This window comes from Platalea leucorodia, assembly GCF_965183815.1.
Source record: "Platalea leucorodia genome assembly, chromosome: 5".
Classification (NCBI taxonomy): Eukaryota; Metazoa; Chordata; class Aves; order Pelecaniformes; family Threskiornithidae; genus Platalea; species Platalea leucorodia.
In genome coordinates, this window is record NC_138827.1 from 98,614,702 (window position 1) to 98,631,901 (window position 17,200).

Below are 17,200 nucleotides of genomic sequence, written 5' to 3' on the forward strand. Positions count from 1 at the left end.
TATAAACTGTATAATGCAGTTATCTCTGTGAGAGTGCCTTGAAAATCTCATATGCTGAACGAAATTACTACTGCACTTGCCCAGGCTCTGCTTTCCCAGATGGGTGACAATGATCATTTATGTGCCTTATTGAATTCACTGAAATATTTAGAAGAGCTTTTACCTATATTTTACATCTCCCTCTGTTATAACCTTTTTTGCAGCAAGTTTGATTTCTTTGTCAATAACATACATAACCTGATCCATTTTCCTGGGAGCTCTTCTTAACTTTTTGTATCAAAACACTGTAGAGGTTCCTTTGTAAATGAACGATATGCATTTAAAATACCTTTGTAATAATAAATACCACATGAACATATGTATCAAGCAAAGGATTTCAATTTTGATGACACTTGCTTCTCAAGAACAGACATTCTGGAAGAAAAAAACATTGCCAGCCCCGAATTGATTGACATTTGTTTACTTAACTCTCTCTTCTTGAAAGTCTGCACACCTATTTCAACCTTGAACAGTTTCCAACTGTGGTATACTGGAACATTTTTTCATTTATTAAGTTCAGTGTTGCCAACCCAAACAAAGAGTAATCAGTGATGATCCAAGCAGACCAAGCTGTCTAGCACCACACAATGTATCTGCATGCTAATTTTCAAATTCCCTCACATTTCCAGAGAACTAATGGGATCATTTTCATTCTGTTACAGCAACTCAACAGTTACTGAATCACCATCTGTGTTTTCGTTAACCTGAATCAGATATGAATTCTGTTATTGCAAGGTAGAGCAGCTTGTTTAATGATTCTTAATCTTTTCTTTAATTAAATCATGCAGCCAACCTGAAAAATCTATCTTAATGCAAATTAGGAGCTTTTTTGGCATTCGCTTACAGTAATGCACTAATAAGGTTAATTTATGAAGGTTCTCTTCCAGTCTGTACAGATGATATTTGTTCGCTGCATATTTTTAGCATATTGTCTCTTTTTGTAATATTTAAAAAAATAATAATAAAAAATGGTTATTTTCACTCGCACAAAAGAGGGAGGCTGTGATCTGCTTATTGTTTATTAGAAAGTTAGAGCACAGAAAATGAAAATCAGTATCTTCCTTCTGCAAGTATCAGGCTATGCGGATGCAAAGGCACAATTCGAGGGCCTATTGAATTAAAGGGCCTCAGATGAGCACTCTCCTGCCTTTGGCTGCTGGAGAAAATCAGGCCTCTGTTCAGATAATCATCTTGAAGATATCAGGGGAGATAGAGAGTTTGTCTGAAACGCTTGGGTTTTTTTTTCCTCATAGGTGTGAATTAATAGTTTAAAGAGTAAATAATTCTTGTGAAATAAGCCTGAATACATTTCTCAGTTGTACAATTGCTTCAGCTCTGGGCTCTGATGATCTCAGTCAAGAAAATCTCTGTCTTTGTGAGCATTCCTCCCAACTACAAAATGAGTTGAAATCTGTTCAAGTTGCTGAGTAAAGAGTAAACTTTTTTTTTTTTTTTTAGGTTATTTTTCAACACCCACAAGTACATGGGGACGGAGACTGTGAATTTCAACACACGGTCTTTGCTATTTAATTAAAATCACAGAGGCTGGCTGGAAAGTTTTCAGCAAAGCGATTTTTGCGCTGGGAGACTGCAGATTCCTGAAATCAGGAGTTCTTTCTTTTCATAGAAATTCGCCTGTTTGGACCAGGAATGATTTTTTTCAGTTCTAGGAAAGGACTCCTCATCTTAGCTAGAAACTGCAAAAGATCATTCCTCTTTTGCAAGAGGATTGCCCAACTGCAGCAGCAACGAGGGCAGGCTCGTGGGAAGGGGAAGACCTAGCTCAGCCCCTTCCTTATCCCGCTCTCGGCAGCGGCTGTGCCTTGCCCTACCTCTTTCTTTTCCCTTTCTGTCTTTCCAGTTGGACTCACTCCATGGCTGACTCTATTAACTATTTGCACGGCCCAAGACCAAAGCTCTTGCTCAAGGATGAGGGAACTTACCGGAGCTGTGAAACTCTGTGTTTAATTAAAGCAAATAGTGGGATGGAACAGCTTGGGGATGGATGATTGAGAGAAACCTTCGTTCAAGTTCCCTGTAGCTGGGGACTGGAAACAATATCTCACGCTATTCGTGCAATGATTCCTGGCTTGTTAAGTATTCTGGAGTGGCTGTTTTTCTCTGGCTTTAGGAATTTTGCTTTGTCCACTTTCACATGGGTTTTTGCATCCATGGAAATGGGAATGTGGAAGTTTTTTATTTTCCTTTTTCCCCCTTCAGTTTGGAAAACTGTTTTCGAAACATAGGTAGTCCTTGCTGTGTAGTATTGACACAGCGAGAATTAAAAGTAATTGTTTTCCTTCCCATTTAATTGTACCTATGTGTTCTTAAGTATATTACATGCTTTGCTTCACGCTTCATCCACTTTTAAAACATGCAGATAAACGAGTATCAGCACAAGACTATTTTAAAACAAACCTACAGTCTTGTACGTTATCTTCTCTAAAAGCTACCTATATCAAAAAGTAAAAAAACAAACAAACCAACCAACCAAACAAACAAATCAAAACAAAAAAGTCTCAAAAAACCAAAAACCTAAAAGAAAATTACTGATACCAAATTTTGGACTGGGGAAAAAAATATAGACAGATCATTTTTTATCCCTCCTTCAGCAACACTTAAAATTACCTGACACATCCCTTAGTTCCTTTTAGCAATGAGAGAAAATGAATACTTGACATTTTCATCCTAAAAAGCTATATTGGGGCGATCTTCAGTGTCTTTTTCTTGTCTGTTTTTTCTCTTAATTTTCATTGGTTTGCCTGTATGTCATGGAAGGGTGACCAGTCTCTAGGGGACAGGGCAATACTTGACAGTGACAGTGTTTTCCTTACATCACATTACAGCATTTTCTCAGGTATTAGAGCAACACTTTGCTCAAGTAACAGGAGCTATCAAACTACCTCCTAATGAAGGTACTCCATAAGGAACCCCAAGAATTGGAACCTGAGTTTCTGAATCACAAAGACCTTTGCTATAAGGCCATCATGAGGAAAAAAGGGATGAAGACTGTACTATCCAATGGAGACTTGTCCACCACAGGGGAGGAGGGGGAAAGAACGTGATCACATTTGACACTAAAATTCTTGCTAGGTTAATTACCACCTCACTAAGCAGAGAAATTAAGGCAGGGAGGGCATTCTCATGATGACAACCTTTACCCAGTAGCAAGCTTTGCATTTTCCCGAGGCTGAAGACAATTTAGCCCTGACAAATCCAATCAGTGATATGCAGGCATGACCTCCGGAGATAAGCTCAAATTTTTTTAGTATACACAGGGCAAAAGATGGACTGCAGTAGGTCACTTAAAATATTTACACTATAGCTTGGCCAGTGCTAAAATGGCATAGTTGTCCTGAAGTCCCATCAAGGTCTCCTGGCATTTGCATGTTTCCCCAGTGGCTTTGTTCAGTAAAGTGTTAAGTTCTCCTGAGCATTTTATGTATTTAAGGCAGTAACTTTAAAATAAAGAATTGCAACCTTAGAGCAAACTGCTATTTTGAGAATTTTAAACCATTATTGACTCCTGTCAGATCAGTTTCTAGAATTATTGACTCAAGAAGTAAATATAGACTGAAAGAAAGCGAGGTCAAGTCAATATTTATCTTGCAGATCAATACATTTTGATACTAACCAAAAATTAAGCTCAATAAATGCATATATTATATGCAGCAAGGTTAGGAGAGATCCATTCAGAAAATTTGTCAATCTGAAATTTCCCCACGGAATCCAACCTTTTGGATTCAATTTCCATTAGAAAGCCTGTCCCTTTAAGGTTGCTTAAGTGACAGTGACCACGATCCCCCATCACCCAATCGGGTTTTCGTATGATAGCTGAGTAGCAGCAAAAGAAAAAGGGAAGAAAAACGAAGTGAGAAGTTGGTCATGGGAGCTCGGTTATAGTACTGGGAGGAGGCAGGTCAGTTATGAAGGTTGTATGGGGACTAAAGCAAATATGTGATGTGATATGTGTAATGTAATATTGTAACGCAAATATGAAGAAAGGATGGAAGAAAGTGCAGGTGGACTTGCAGGAAGATATGGTACCAGCTTCTAAAAGAGGGCTCAGAAGTTTTTGAATTGCAGTCAGCGGGATGCAGCGGCGGTGCATGTTATCACACCTTGGTTCTCAAATGCCGTAGCAGGTTTGCAGCTGTTCCTGATACAGCCTGGCAGCATGTGGCATTGGCATTCCTGTAGCTGGAAAATACTCTTTGCCATTTCCATGTGTCACCATATCGCTTGTTTGGATGCATACTCGTCACATCAAAACTGCCCTTCTGCCCATGGCCTGGCTATCAAGAGCTGCCGGATGGTCTTCTGGTGCTTGGTGGCCCCATGGCTGGGCTGGCCAGTGCTGAGTGCATTGTGTAGCCCTGTTGGAACATTACAGCTCGGCTTCACGGGCTCAGGCCAGTTTTGAAGGCGTATAGTATCAGGGCAGAGCACAAGCAAGAAGAGAGAAGGGGATCATCTCTGTAGGAGACCCAGGAAGCGGGACACATCCAGTGCTGCGTGTTGCAGGGTGGTGGTATGAGCACTTGTTTCCCCTCTGTCCCCGTTGTCCCCATACCCACAGGGCCACGGCTGCCCCATACTGGGGCAGGCAGCGTGGCAGAGGAGAGGGCTCTGCGATCTACTCACCTGCCTGGGGCCAGCCACAATCTGTCCCCGCTCCATCTTTCCGATGCGCTTCCTCTTTGGAGGACGTTTTCCTGAACATCTTTTAAGCTATGAATCTACCCTTTGGGGAAGACACATGCTCTAGCGAAATGAATTTCAAACGCGTGTCAGGATATATGCGAAACATTTTCAAGGGATCTTTCTTTTTTTATTTTTTCTTCTTTTTTCTATTTTCTTCTTTTTTTTTCTTTTTTTTTTCTCTTTTTTTTTCCCTCTTTCTTTTCTTCTCTTTTTTTTTCGTCTTTTTTTTTTTTTTTTTTCTTTCCTCTCTAAGCTCTGAGCACGGCACTGGATGCATTTTCACCCCAGATAACGGTGGTGACCTTACATTTACATAGCACCTCTCACCCCAAAGGATCTCCAAACGCTTTGCAAATTTAGCACAAGCTGCTCTCCATGCTCAGAAATCGCTTCACCTACCGCTGGAGCCCAGCCAGCTCCTACCGAGAGGAGCACAGCACCTGATTAACAGCACACTCAACTCTACACAACGACTCAGGGCAGGGAGTGGAGAATACCTTCTCCAAATGAAACTCCAGGAAGAGTTTAGGCAGGCTGCGTGTAATTACCCGAACTGGAACTTGGCCAGAGCACTGCAGGTATGGTGGATACTTTCCCTGGAAAAGCTGGGAGTGCATGATCAGAAGGAAAGGGCATAAAAATGACTGAATGTTTCTTGTCTTTTCAGAAAACACTGTTCTTGTCTTGTGGCTCATCTGGAAAAAATGCACTGGTAAAAATAAAACCTATACGTGGCTATGCAAAAGCCTTCCTTACAGATAATTTTAAAGTGAATGGAGATGATAAAATGATATACTAATTGGTAAAATATGACTTCATTTGAAATAAAGTGGAGAATCTCACCAAATTTAGCTCTGCAAATGTAGCAAAGTATATTTCTCATCCAGCATAAAAAGGTGCCATTTGTTTGATATCAGTTTGATGAATTATTAATTTTATCACAGCTAAGATGACAGCTAATATTAGAACATTGAATTATTAATTTTCAAATGTGGCAATAAAAAAGCAGAACAAACACAAATTGAGACACATTTTAAGTGTGAGTTGACTTGCTTACATAATCTGTTTGAGAAAACAAAACAGCAGGGAGAGGTTTAAATCTTGCCAAGCAACTGCTTTTACCTTCAAACCTCAGGTATGATTTTTTAGCCTTACTTTAGAAATAGTATTCCCTGACTACTCTACTGAACTATGCTTATTGGATATCACACCCCTCCTGCGACTGTCAGCCAAAACAGGGTCTCTATGTAATTTTCTTGGCTGTGGATATAGTTTTTGGCGTAGTCAGGCCAAGGAATAATAAGGAAGGTTGTGTAACCTAGGTAGAGCAGTCATCTTTTTTTAGGATGAGCACGCTGAAAAATGCAAGTTATTTGTAGGGAATAGTATTTGATTTAGTCTTTTGCTCCTCTTCTTTCCTGCTGTTTTTTTCACCACTGCATGTCATGTGGCACAGGGTAAATAAGCACTTCAGGGCTTGTTTCCTTAAAACTGTTTCTGTGAGGTTTCAGCCTTAAGAGCCGGCACAGGATTTATCTGGCTCCACTGCTGCCCTACAGGCTAATACTGATTTTCCTGTCAAATGTCTCCTTTGCAAATATTCTTCCTTCCCAACTCTCCAAATGAAGATGGGAGATTCAAAGTCTTTCTTATTCCATGGCAAAACAGTCAACAAAACATTTCCAAATGTCATACCTTTTTTTTTTTTTTTTGAGAAGCAAACCCTAGTGTAATTCTGCCTCTGAATGTGAACAAGGTTGGAAAATGAGCACAACTTGCATACATCAAGGATGCTGACCGGTATAGGTGGGTTTTTGAGGGCAATATTCCCAGGCAAAAGAAGAGAAACAGCTGTCTGTCCCCAAGCCTCACTGGGAATTAATCCAGCTCAAAGATGGATTAACTTCTATTTAAAAAAAAGGCCACAAACTTGTATTCCACTACCACATATGGCGATTATTTAGACTACAAATATTAGGCAGGGCTAGCTGGTTGGGTACTAAAGAGAGACTCATTTAAATCACTTATTTTTATCCTTCTGACAAAATGGGGTGGGGGAGAAAAAACATCTGTCACCCATCTGAGTTTGGAGAGAGACCGTGTTACACTGAGAAGGGCAGGAGGGTGCAAGAACGTCGCTAATGAGTTACGCCGTTGTGCTGAGCCGCCGAGGAAGCACGGTGTATGAAGCGCTGCAAGGCAGTAGGGCAGTGCCTGGGGCAAAGCAGCCCAGCAGTGGTCAGGGAGTGTCTGCTCAAGACCCTACGGTGAGGCACGGGCACACCTGGCTGCCTGGAAAAGGGATGAAAGATGAGCCGAGATGGGAAAGGACGGGATGCCGTGCACTGAAGGAAATGTATTTGTCCTCTGATCTCTTTGCTGATGTCAGTTTGATTATCGTTGCACTTAAAGTTAAGCAACTGTTTAAAGTGGGAGGTGAAGACTCAGAGCTAGAATACAGGTAGCCTTTAAAATAGAGCTTGCATGGGAGGGCCAAAATGCATAAAATAAAACTCCCTCCCACTCAAGGAACTTGTTTTGTGCTTGGATGAATATTGACTTACTGTGAGTTCATCTGATATAGCTATTGCAGGGACAAGTACATTGTAAATATTCAGATGCTTTGCAGGTACAGTTATTACCTACAGTACAGGTGTGACATGAGTTAAAGATAGTGTCTGCTACAGATGTGTGAATACTCACAGCAAAATCTAAGCCACCGGGTGAAGCTTTTGCTGTAAATACAGGCTCGGATCAAGAGGAGAAGGAAGTTCTTATTAATGCTCTCCCAAGGAATGGGATGTGTTCACCAATGTCCCTCTTGCAGGGAAGTGGTAGAGATGCAGCTCCTTTCTGAGGTTCACTTTTCCATCCACTTCTGCTTCATTCTGTTAACTGTGAAAAACAAAAACAGATTTGCTTTTCTGTTGTTTGGTTTGTTTTTTTTTTCTTTTCTTTTTCCATTTCGGTGGGGTATTCGGTGGTCATGCATCTGCCATGGGAAGTGAGCCACGGTTGTGTTTCATTCATTCTTGGTTTACATGTTCATGCACAAGAAACCCTTTTTCCCCTCATGCAAACTCAGTAGAGTTTTTAATAAGTGTAAAAAAAACCAAACACAGTTGGTCATATCAGACTGACTTTCAAGATCTGCCTGCCTGTGCTCAGCCCAAATCCCAGGCAGCTCCACTCTGGTTTTGTACACTCTGGTGGGCATTGCATTACCCAAAATACCAATATCTGCCATAGATCAACTGTTTCCCTAGTGGACCCCAAAATCTTTTTGAGGGTTCTCCTCTCCCTGACCTATCCTAATAGGAAGAGCCGGAAAGAATTAAAAGATAACCCGCTCTTGCCACCTTTTAAAGGTGATTCTTAGTATGCGGTTTTTGAATTTCTCTGGTTTCACACATTGCTGGTTATGTTGCCTATTATAAAGGATTCAGTAAGACACACTTTCTCCCAGTGGTATTTTATTTTGACACATCTCAAATGAAAATACAGCTCATTATTTTATACAGAATTCAAATATGTTGTCACCTGGTTTTCATGCATTAAAATATGATTCATTTTTGCTGTAGGTATATGAAAAAGCAGAATGAGTCTGTAATAAGCCTATTTAGTAATTTATTTACGTATTTTTGGTCATCCAAAAATGGGGCAAATGTCAGGCTTTGTCTTCTTTTAAAATGTCTTTTGTTCAGAATGCCAGTGCTCTCTTGTCACGTCCTGTTGTATTCTTTATCTTCATGGTTTGGCTCTCAAGAGGCATATTTAAATTGTCATAAATGTAGTAAAACTTTTTAGGAAAAAGCACTCAGAGACCTTGTTTATTTGAGTTTTAAAAATATTATTTATCATACCCTGTAAAATACATATCAATCCTCTAGGGACAAGGTAGCTTTTTCAAATCAGTCATAAGCTGAAACCTTGTACAGGATGCAAATTAGGAGCTTGATTAAAAGAAAACTAGCATTAAGACGACTGTTTCTGGTGAAGTTTCTGTAGGCACAGCAGCAATTAATGTGGGGCCAGCTAAGCAAATCTGTTGTGAACATTTTCGCTGTTTCACTTTATTCAATATATATACATAAAGCATGAAATTTTGGCCCAGGTGGGTGAGCCAGTCTGTTGAGATTACCTGATCCAGAAGGTGTTTTAAATTATGGAAACCACAAGAGATCAATACTTCTCAAAACATCTCTGGCGCATTGAAAAGATTTTTTTCAAAAGAATATTTTTTTGCAAGATTTCAACAGGATCCAATCCACATCTAAAAAAGAAGTCAATTTAAGCTTTTGATTAACAAGAACCAGCATTGGAGAGGTGGCCTCTGATCCACATGCTTAAATTTCAGTCTTGGAACAGGCTGCAGAGGCTGGATTTAAAGTTTGAATTTTGTTTCATTTGCAGTAGAACGGAAGAGCTGGCAAGCTTAGACACTACCAGTGCTTTGTGGAAGCCAACATATGAATTTGTTCTACAAATGTGCCAGGAACACACTGATCCAACAGTTAGATCGCTTTCAGAAGACACAGAGTTAGATCTCTGAGCTTACTTCCAATTCTTCCTTGTTACTACCCATTAAAAGAAAAATTCTGCATAAAGCAAACCAGGTAATTAATTACAACAGTGTTGTGATATCCCAAGAAGAGCTCCCATCTTCAAATGTATAAAAATAAATAAACAAATAAGCTAAAATATCTCAATCCTTCAAACAAAGTAAGTAACACTCTTCTCATTGGCTTTGGGGACTTGAGGCTGCAGATGGATTTTGGGTTCATGTGCTTGACTAAGGTGGGACAGAAGTAACTGAGATGAGTTTTGGTTGCAGGAAGGCAGAGAAGAAGTGTCTGTGGGAAGGATGGAAAGGACAACAGGAGGAAAGAGCTAAGTGAGAACGTTAACTTCATCTGAGAATAAGGCAGAAAATCGCTTGAGCATTGTGGTGGGTAATCCATGCAGATTTATTGCATGAAAGGACCTTTTTAGTCCTCTTTTGGTTTTTTGTATTTTTTAAAAAGGCTTAATCCTCATGTATCATGAAACACGATTCCTTTTCTGCACTCCTATTAAACACTGCTAGCGTTAAGGTCTGGTGTCTTAGCTACGTTTTTATTCCTGAATCTAACCTGTTGATAGCAGATCATGTTATTGGAAAAAGACATCCCAAGGAAAAGCAATACAATGAAGGAAATATATCTATAATAAGGAAATATACCAGTAACAGCGATGTGATATCATTTATTCTTTATTTCTGAATGGATCAGAGGAAGTCTGCTTGCCACTGCAAAAGGAAAAGGGTACAAGAATGAACACTGCCAGAAAAAAGTACATTAAAAAATATCTCCTTCTCTGGGGTGAATACAGTGGAGTAAAAGTGTTCCTACAAAAAATGAATTATGTGGTGATTTTAAATACACTGTGAGAATGAAGGCCATATGAGCTGCAGAGCGAGACAAAGGGGAATGGTGTGATGTATTCAGGCTGGGATGGTGCTTCACATGGCAACAGTTAGAGAGGAGAGGTGAAGGAAAAAAATAGGGAGCTGCTGTATATTCATTAACATCAGCCATGTAGTAAGTTTTCGTACAGTGCTGTTCATTTACTACTCTGTGAGGAACTGAATGAAAAGTATTCTTGTCCTCGTTGTTGTTCATCAGCTCCTTCCTTTTCCTGGTAACTCTTCTGCAGCCCAGTCCCTTTCGTACTTTCCCCTTCATTCTTTATGATTCACATGACACCTCAAATTGTGATATTTTTCTCATTACTGATTGTGGTACTGCACAATATAGACTTTTCATCAATCCCTGTAGTGTTCCTCAAACCTACAATCATACTTGCTTTGCTTTCAATCCGTTTTTCCTCATACCATGGCAGGTCCAGCTTGCACTTGATGTAGCCAGTCAGTGCAGTCCTTGCTGCTGGAGAAAAGCTTTGAGTTTATTGTCTTGCAGTCCTTTGGCGTTTTGTAGCTAATTATGTTTTCTTCTGGTTCCTGGTTACTCATGATGCTGTTTTGCATTGTCCCCCACAAACTGGAAAGCCATATCTGCATGAATGGCCTATAGTTTTAATATCACCATAACTAAAGAACAAATTTCCTTTCCCTTAAGTACTGACACTTACGGAGCAGGATGCTCTGAGCTTTCAATTACACTGCGAGGACAAATCCATGATAAGTTGAATAACAAACACCAGTACTTACTGTCTGTTAGGCATTATCTTGCATTATCTGTATGGTTTGGATGAATAAGCAACATCTAATTATGTGGTTATACTTCATCACTGTAAAATGGATCTAAGAGTTCTTGGGCTGCTGAAGGCAGTGGGACCCAGCAGGCCAACAGGGCTGATGCCATCATAGCATCTGCTGTATCCTTAACCTAAACCTCCAGTGACCCTGGGCCATTGCAACACCGGGATCCTATAGGGTCCTTCTTGGCCACCCCTGCATAAGCTTTGGGGATCATGTTTGGAGGATGGGATCCTCGTCTTGTGTGGAAATTGCTGAGTAAAAGAGCTAGGCTCTGCTGAGCATCAGCTGAGGGGATTTTCTCCTTTCTCTTCTTTTTTTCCTTACATTCAAGTGGGCATGGATGAGGAATGGCTGGAAGCTGGCCCACTGCTGGCAGCTGTAGGAGCTAAGGGGACAAGGTAACCATCTCCTTACCATCTTAATCAGCATGTCTCTCCGAGGACAAGGGAAAGCAACAGAAGTGGCAGAGAGGTTGAACAAATTTTTCTTCCCTTCATGTAAATTTGTTCTCTCTCTTTTTTTTTTCCCCCCTTTCTTTTGCAGTTGCAAAAGTTTTGAGAATTCATCATCTTCCCAAGTCGATGGCAAGAACCTTGTGACCCAGCTATGAGTCACGATTCCCAGCTGGGTGCCTCTGAAGAGAGACAAGAAGCTCGGATGTGCCCCTGATCTCCCACCAGCACGGGCCAGGAACATCTGTCTGCTCCTTCCCTTTCTTCAAATAGTCCCAAAGAGGAGGGAGGCAGGCAAGTAGGAATATGAAAGGCAAAGGATCAACTGGCCATGTTATATTAGCCAACTTAAATAATTCTTCTTGGCTGTAGAAACAGTCTTCCCGTCCAAAGCTGCTTTTTTTTTTTTTTTTCTTTTTTCCTCTTTTTTTTTTCCCAAACAGGAATGGTTTCTTTCCACTTTTGGGCAGGTTTCTTGGGCATGGGCCAGCTCTCCCCATTGCCTCTCACGTGCCACTTCCCGGTGCCCCCCAACTGACCTTACAAAGTGCCTCAGGGACCCAACTTTACTGAATAGCAAAATCAAAATATGCAAATCAAGCTCAAATTATTACATATATAATCATGAAAACATTATTCCTGCACTATTGCCTGTGCCCAGCTTCCTGCCCTACTGCTCTGAGTGCTTCAGCGCTGTCTATAGCTGTTGAGCTGAAGCACCCGAGGATGGCTGTGAAGCAGGAAGAGTTCAATCTGCAGGCTGGTTTTCTAGACACTTTCTTTCTCATCCTCCACAAGATAGTTGATATTCCTCCGGATTTCACTGTTATTATTTGGGTGTCTCTACTTCACAAGGAAGGGTAGATGAATGCCTCGTTCAGCCTCTTCAGTCCACTCTAGTTCTATTTTAGTTTGAGAAGCTTGTGCTACTTCGATAGATGGGTGCAATTCATGCCAATAGCTCAATCTTTCTGTAAAGTTAGCCATCTCAGGCTGAAAAATAAGTAAAAGGTAAAGCTACATGACGCAGTGCAGGGAGCTGAGTCCTGCAGTCAGGTCTAGGTGATAAAAAGTATACATCCTGATGGGCACTTTCCTTCAAAGGAGAAGGGGTAAGGTTTGCGGGGGCATTTTAATGAACGAAAGGATGCAGAACGAGTCAGGAAATCCTACCCACCTTAACAGCTAAACAGACATTTGAAGTCTGAAGCCTGAACTCTCTGCCTAGTCAGTGAGGAAAAGTATGGGATCATGATGATGGATGTGGAGGAATATTTTTTATTTTGATGTAAAACTCATTTTTTATTTCTTTAGTTTTTAATGCTCTCTACAGTATTTTGAGGCATATATAATTAGCAAAAACCTGAACTCTATCATTAAAACCAAAACAATATTTTCCATAATAAAATTCTCTTTTAAATCTGTAAGGAAAAAAAAAAAATCTTTGAACTACAACAAATTATATAGTTTTGCACAATTTTTTATATAGCCTTGCACAATGTTTTATATAGTCTCGACGAATGATCGATTTGCACAGCAAGTCTTCTGTCTAAACCCATACAAAAGCACTCCCTGTGCCGTCCCGGCGCGGCGCGAGGCGGAAGCGTGCTGTGGGCTGTGGAGCAAGTCGAGGGGAAGTGTCATCTACAATATCTGAACAATGAACAGAGCACCTCGCCACAAAGCCAATTACCCTTTCAAAGCAGCCATCGTACATGCTCAGGAGCCAGATGTTGGCATTGTGATATTGTGATACTAATCTAAAGGGAAGGTTGAATTTTTTTTTTTTTTTTTTTTTATAAATGTTGGCTTTCCAAGGATTAAGTAGGATATTTTCAATGTAGTTGAAAGAAGAGAGCTACATCCCCAAAATCCAAATGTTCCTGTTTCCTGTTTGGTTCAAACTCAATCATTTCTCTCTGGATAAAGCATGAAATGGAAAGCCCACTGTGAACCTCAGAATATTTGATTTCAGGTGAAGTGCACTTCAGCTGATCTTTCAAAAACTATATGCATGTTTTCAGCTGTTTCAGCCATGAAGCCTATTTTTTCTTGATAAAGGCATACTAGTAATTAAATAATTTGATAAGTAACATTCAGGTGACTGTGGTTTAGAAAATGTAATATAGATTTTTTTTTTTTTTTTTTATCTCTTATATCACACGTTTAAATCTGGTTCTGGTCTCTAATGACCAAAACTCCTGCTGACTCCTCACTGGTCTACGCAGATTGAACTGCGGCTCTCGACTTCGCTCCTAGCTGGTATATGTCCTCATCCCCAGTGCCAAAACAAAACCCTTCCCCTCTGTGTTTTCCTGTTAGCAATAATGGTACAGAGGCCAAGGACTGACAACCTTTCTCTTAACCCTAAAACCCTCTGCTCCAGTAGGGGAGAAGGAAAATGATTGAGAAAACTTTTAGTTCGGTTGTTTAGTCATATGGGAAAATGGACTGCCAAGCCGGCAATCCCAGCAGCCCTAATTCGGTGTGTAAATACGGGCAGAAAGGGAAGACAGAAAGAACTTTTAAAATTATTATTATTATTGAATACCTTTATAATATATGTGTTTCACTTACTTAAACTAATGTTTTATAATGGTATCAGCCACTGCACTCACCCAGCAACGTTTCTTATTTATCCAGTTGGACATACTAATTTGCTTTTATCATAATACTTGAGAAATAATTGTCTTACCTCTCTTAGGACATGCTACAGGGTTTATTCTCCCCTTGCTATCTAAGTAGTTATACTCATAAATCCTCATGCACTGAGAGCAGAATAGACTTTATATGCCTAGCTATTTCTTATGATTTCTAAGCTATTATCCCCAAATCCTAATTAACTGTTATTAAAAATAATGTGGCCTTTCTAGAGTATGAGATATAGCAACATGATAAGATACGATGTGAAAGTCCCAAGTACCATGTAATGTAATTTTGCTGCTTTACTTTTCCTCTTTTATTAGAGATTTCTAACATAATACTGCCTTTTCATTCAAAGTGACAGGATTCAGTAGTATATATTTTGCAAACTGCCAAAACAGAGTCATTGGATTTAGTTTTCTAATAATCAAACAACCGTATAACGTGCCTGTACATGTCAGAAACTGAAGAAAACAAATTTATACACAACAACGTGTATTTTGTGGATAGCGATAACCCACCCAAATCTAATTTAATCAAATATTTAAAGAGGTAATAATTAATTTTTAAAGAATTGAAGTGAACCGTAACTAGGAAGAAATGTTATTGTTTATTTTTAATGCCAGAACAGTATTCCTGATGCATTTTTAATATTTCATTAAGGCAGTAACTTTCATACTATATTTTTCGAGTTTTTATATCTCACTGATATTTTTTTTTCTGAGCAAAGGTGAAATACTGTAGGCAAACTTAAAGCTTGAACTGGTACATTCTTTGAGGATCTTTTGTCACAACTAATTAAACGCAACCAGAAGTATTTTTAAACAAGCTAAGACACAGCACCTGGTTGGGAGCTAGGCAAGTGCTTCTTTTAGCCTGTGAATGTCTCCTTTCCATCAGGTACCGCTTTCTGTCCTCTCTTTTGAGCAATTATTCATCATTCTTACATTTTAGGAGAGGTATTTGCAAGAAAGGTTTTAAAGCCCACCACTCCCCGTGTCTTTCAAACCTACAAACTGTTCTGTCTTGGTCTTTTGTTTTTTTGATGAAGTGTCTCTCACATTTTGAGCCTTTTATACTCAAAACTGTGGAAGCCTGTTTATTGCACTCTGGCTCCAGCCCTAGTTAAAGGTGTGAACTACCAAAGTGGAAGGGGGCACATGCACATTAACACTGCTGTGGAAAACATCACTTGACAGATGGATGCATGTTAAATGGATGTTTGAAGAAAGGTGTTTGCAATAAAAATCTTGAGTATGGCATCAGAGGAAGACCACACACAATTTTCTAGCTTTATTTCTGTAATATATAAGGGTCAAGCTTGTTATAGTCTCTATGCTTTTTACTGTCACATACTTTTCTCTGTTACTCTCAACAGCTTTGATAGGAACATGAAGTATCAGGGTTCAAATACCATATATAAACAGGTATATATGAATGCATACATACACACATTCATATTTGATAATTCATAGTAATATTTCATATATTAATATTTTTGCATTTATTTTAAAGACTGGCTGTTGTCAAGTGTCTGCTCTGGAGCATGAGGATCTGAGAAACTGTGGTATAAATTGTCAGTTCATTCAGTAAATAGATATCATCAAAGTGATCCAAGGATCAGTTGAGTTTCTCCAGTTTCAGTTACCAATTCCTGATCTTTGGGGCATAAAGGAGACGCTCTTAACATCACCCAGTTATAGAACTTGGGATTTGATGTGCAGATCTTCCATTGTTTGTGAAAATCTGCCTCTGAACAACTCTAAGAGCTGAAGTGTTTAAATACTGGTTGAGAATATGTATCCAGGATTAGGTACAGCCAAGTTCAATGGAAACAGTCATCTGGGATTTTCTTGACACTCTGATGGTTAGAAACTTGGTTGCAAAAATTATTATTTTTCTTTCTTTCTTTCTTTCTTTCTTTCTTTTTTTTTTTCTTTTTCCCCAATGTATTGTTGTAAAACTCTTGGTACCTGTTGATTTTTCTTTCCCATTTCTAGACCTCTCTTAGCCTAGTGTGCAAGGAACCATACTGAGTGCATGGTAGGAAAGAGGACCTTCAGACAAGAACATCTCTCCTTACTTGATACTAAGTTGATGGAGCCCTTAGCTGTTCCCTGGGCAGATAATAGGACTTTCCAGGCAGAGCACTGTATTGTCTATATTTTTGCTCTTTTCCCAAAAGGCTTCTAGCTCGACCATCTCCTGCCCACACAGGGAAATTTTGCACCCCCTGCCTTAGCTGAATTGTTTTTTCTTTATGTATGGATTATTTTTTTTTTTTCCCCGAGATCATAATTAATTGCTATTTCTATTTGTTCCTTTGCATTTTCAAATGTCTAGTCCAGGAATCCTTCCACCTGAGTTTATCAAGGAAAAAAAAACACATGAATAACAACTACATACAATTTACAACTTGTAGATTCAGATTTGTTTACATAAATTTGCAAATATGAAAGGATATGTGAGAAGACCTTGCAGGCAGAGAACGCACCAAAATTGTCAGGTAATTTATATGCTATCACTAGTTTGCTCAGCTTTATGGAGACCTCCTTACAAGTGGTTCTTGTGCTATGACAATAGATTGTTTATAGATTCTTAAAATGTCCTGGCCTGATGGAAAAGAGGGCAAATTCTTCCTTCACAAATAACATTTGACTTCAAAAGGAGCATTTGAAGCCACAAAACTGGAATACGAACATTCACACCCACTGTAGAAATGGTTCAAAAATCCTGTCTTCTCCCTCAGGCCCAGCTCCAGCAAGCACTTACACACATGCTTAACTTTATGCACACAAGTAATCCCATTGATTTAATGGGATTATTCCCATATGTGTAGTTACACACACATAACTGTTTGCAGGATTGGGGTCTATTTCTCTCGCAATGATTTGAAACCTATGGAAGAAAATACTGTATGCAAGTTAGATATTATTTAATGGCCACACGTTAAGCCTGAATATTTCTGCTGAAATCAATGGGGCTGTGCCAGTTTGTACTGGCTGAGAAACTGGCCTCTTCTGTGTATAGTGTACACTCTCTAGATGCAACACATTTGTGGCTATCACAGAATAGAAAGGGGAATGGAAATATCTTTGGGGAT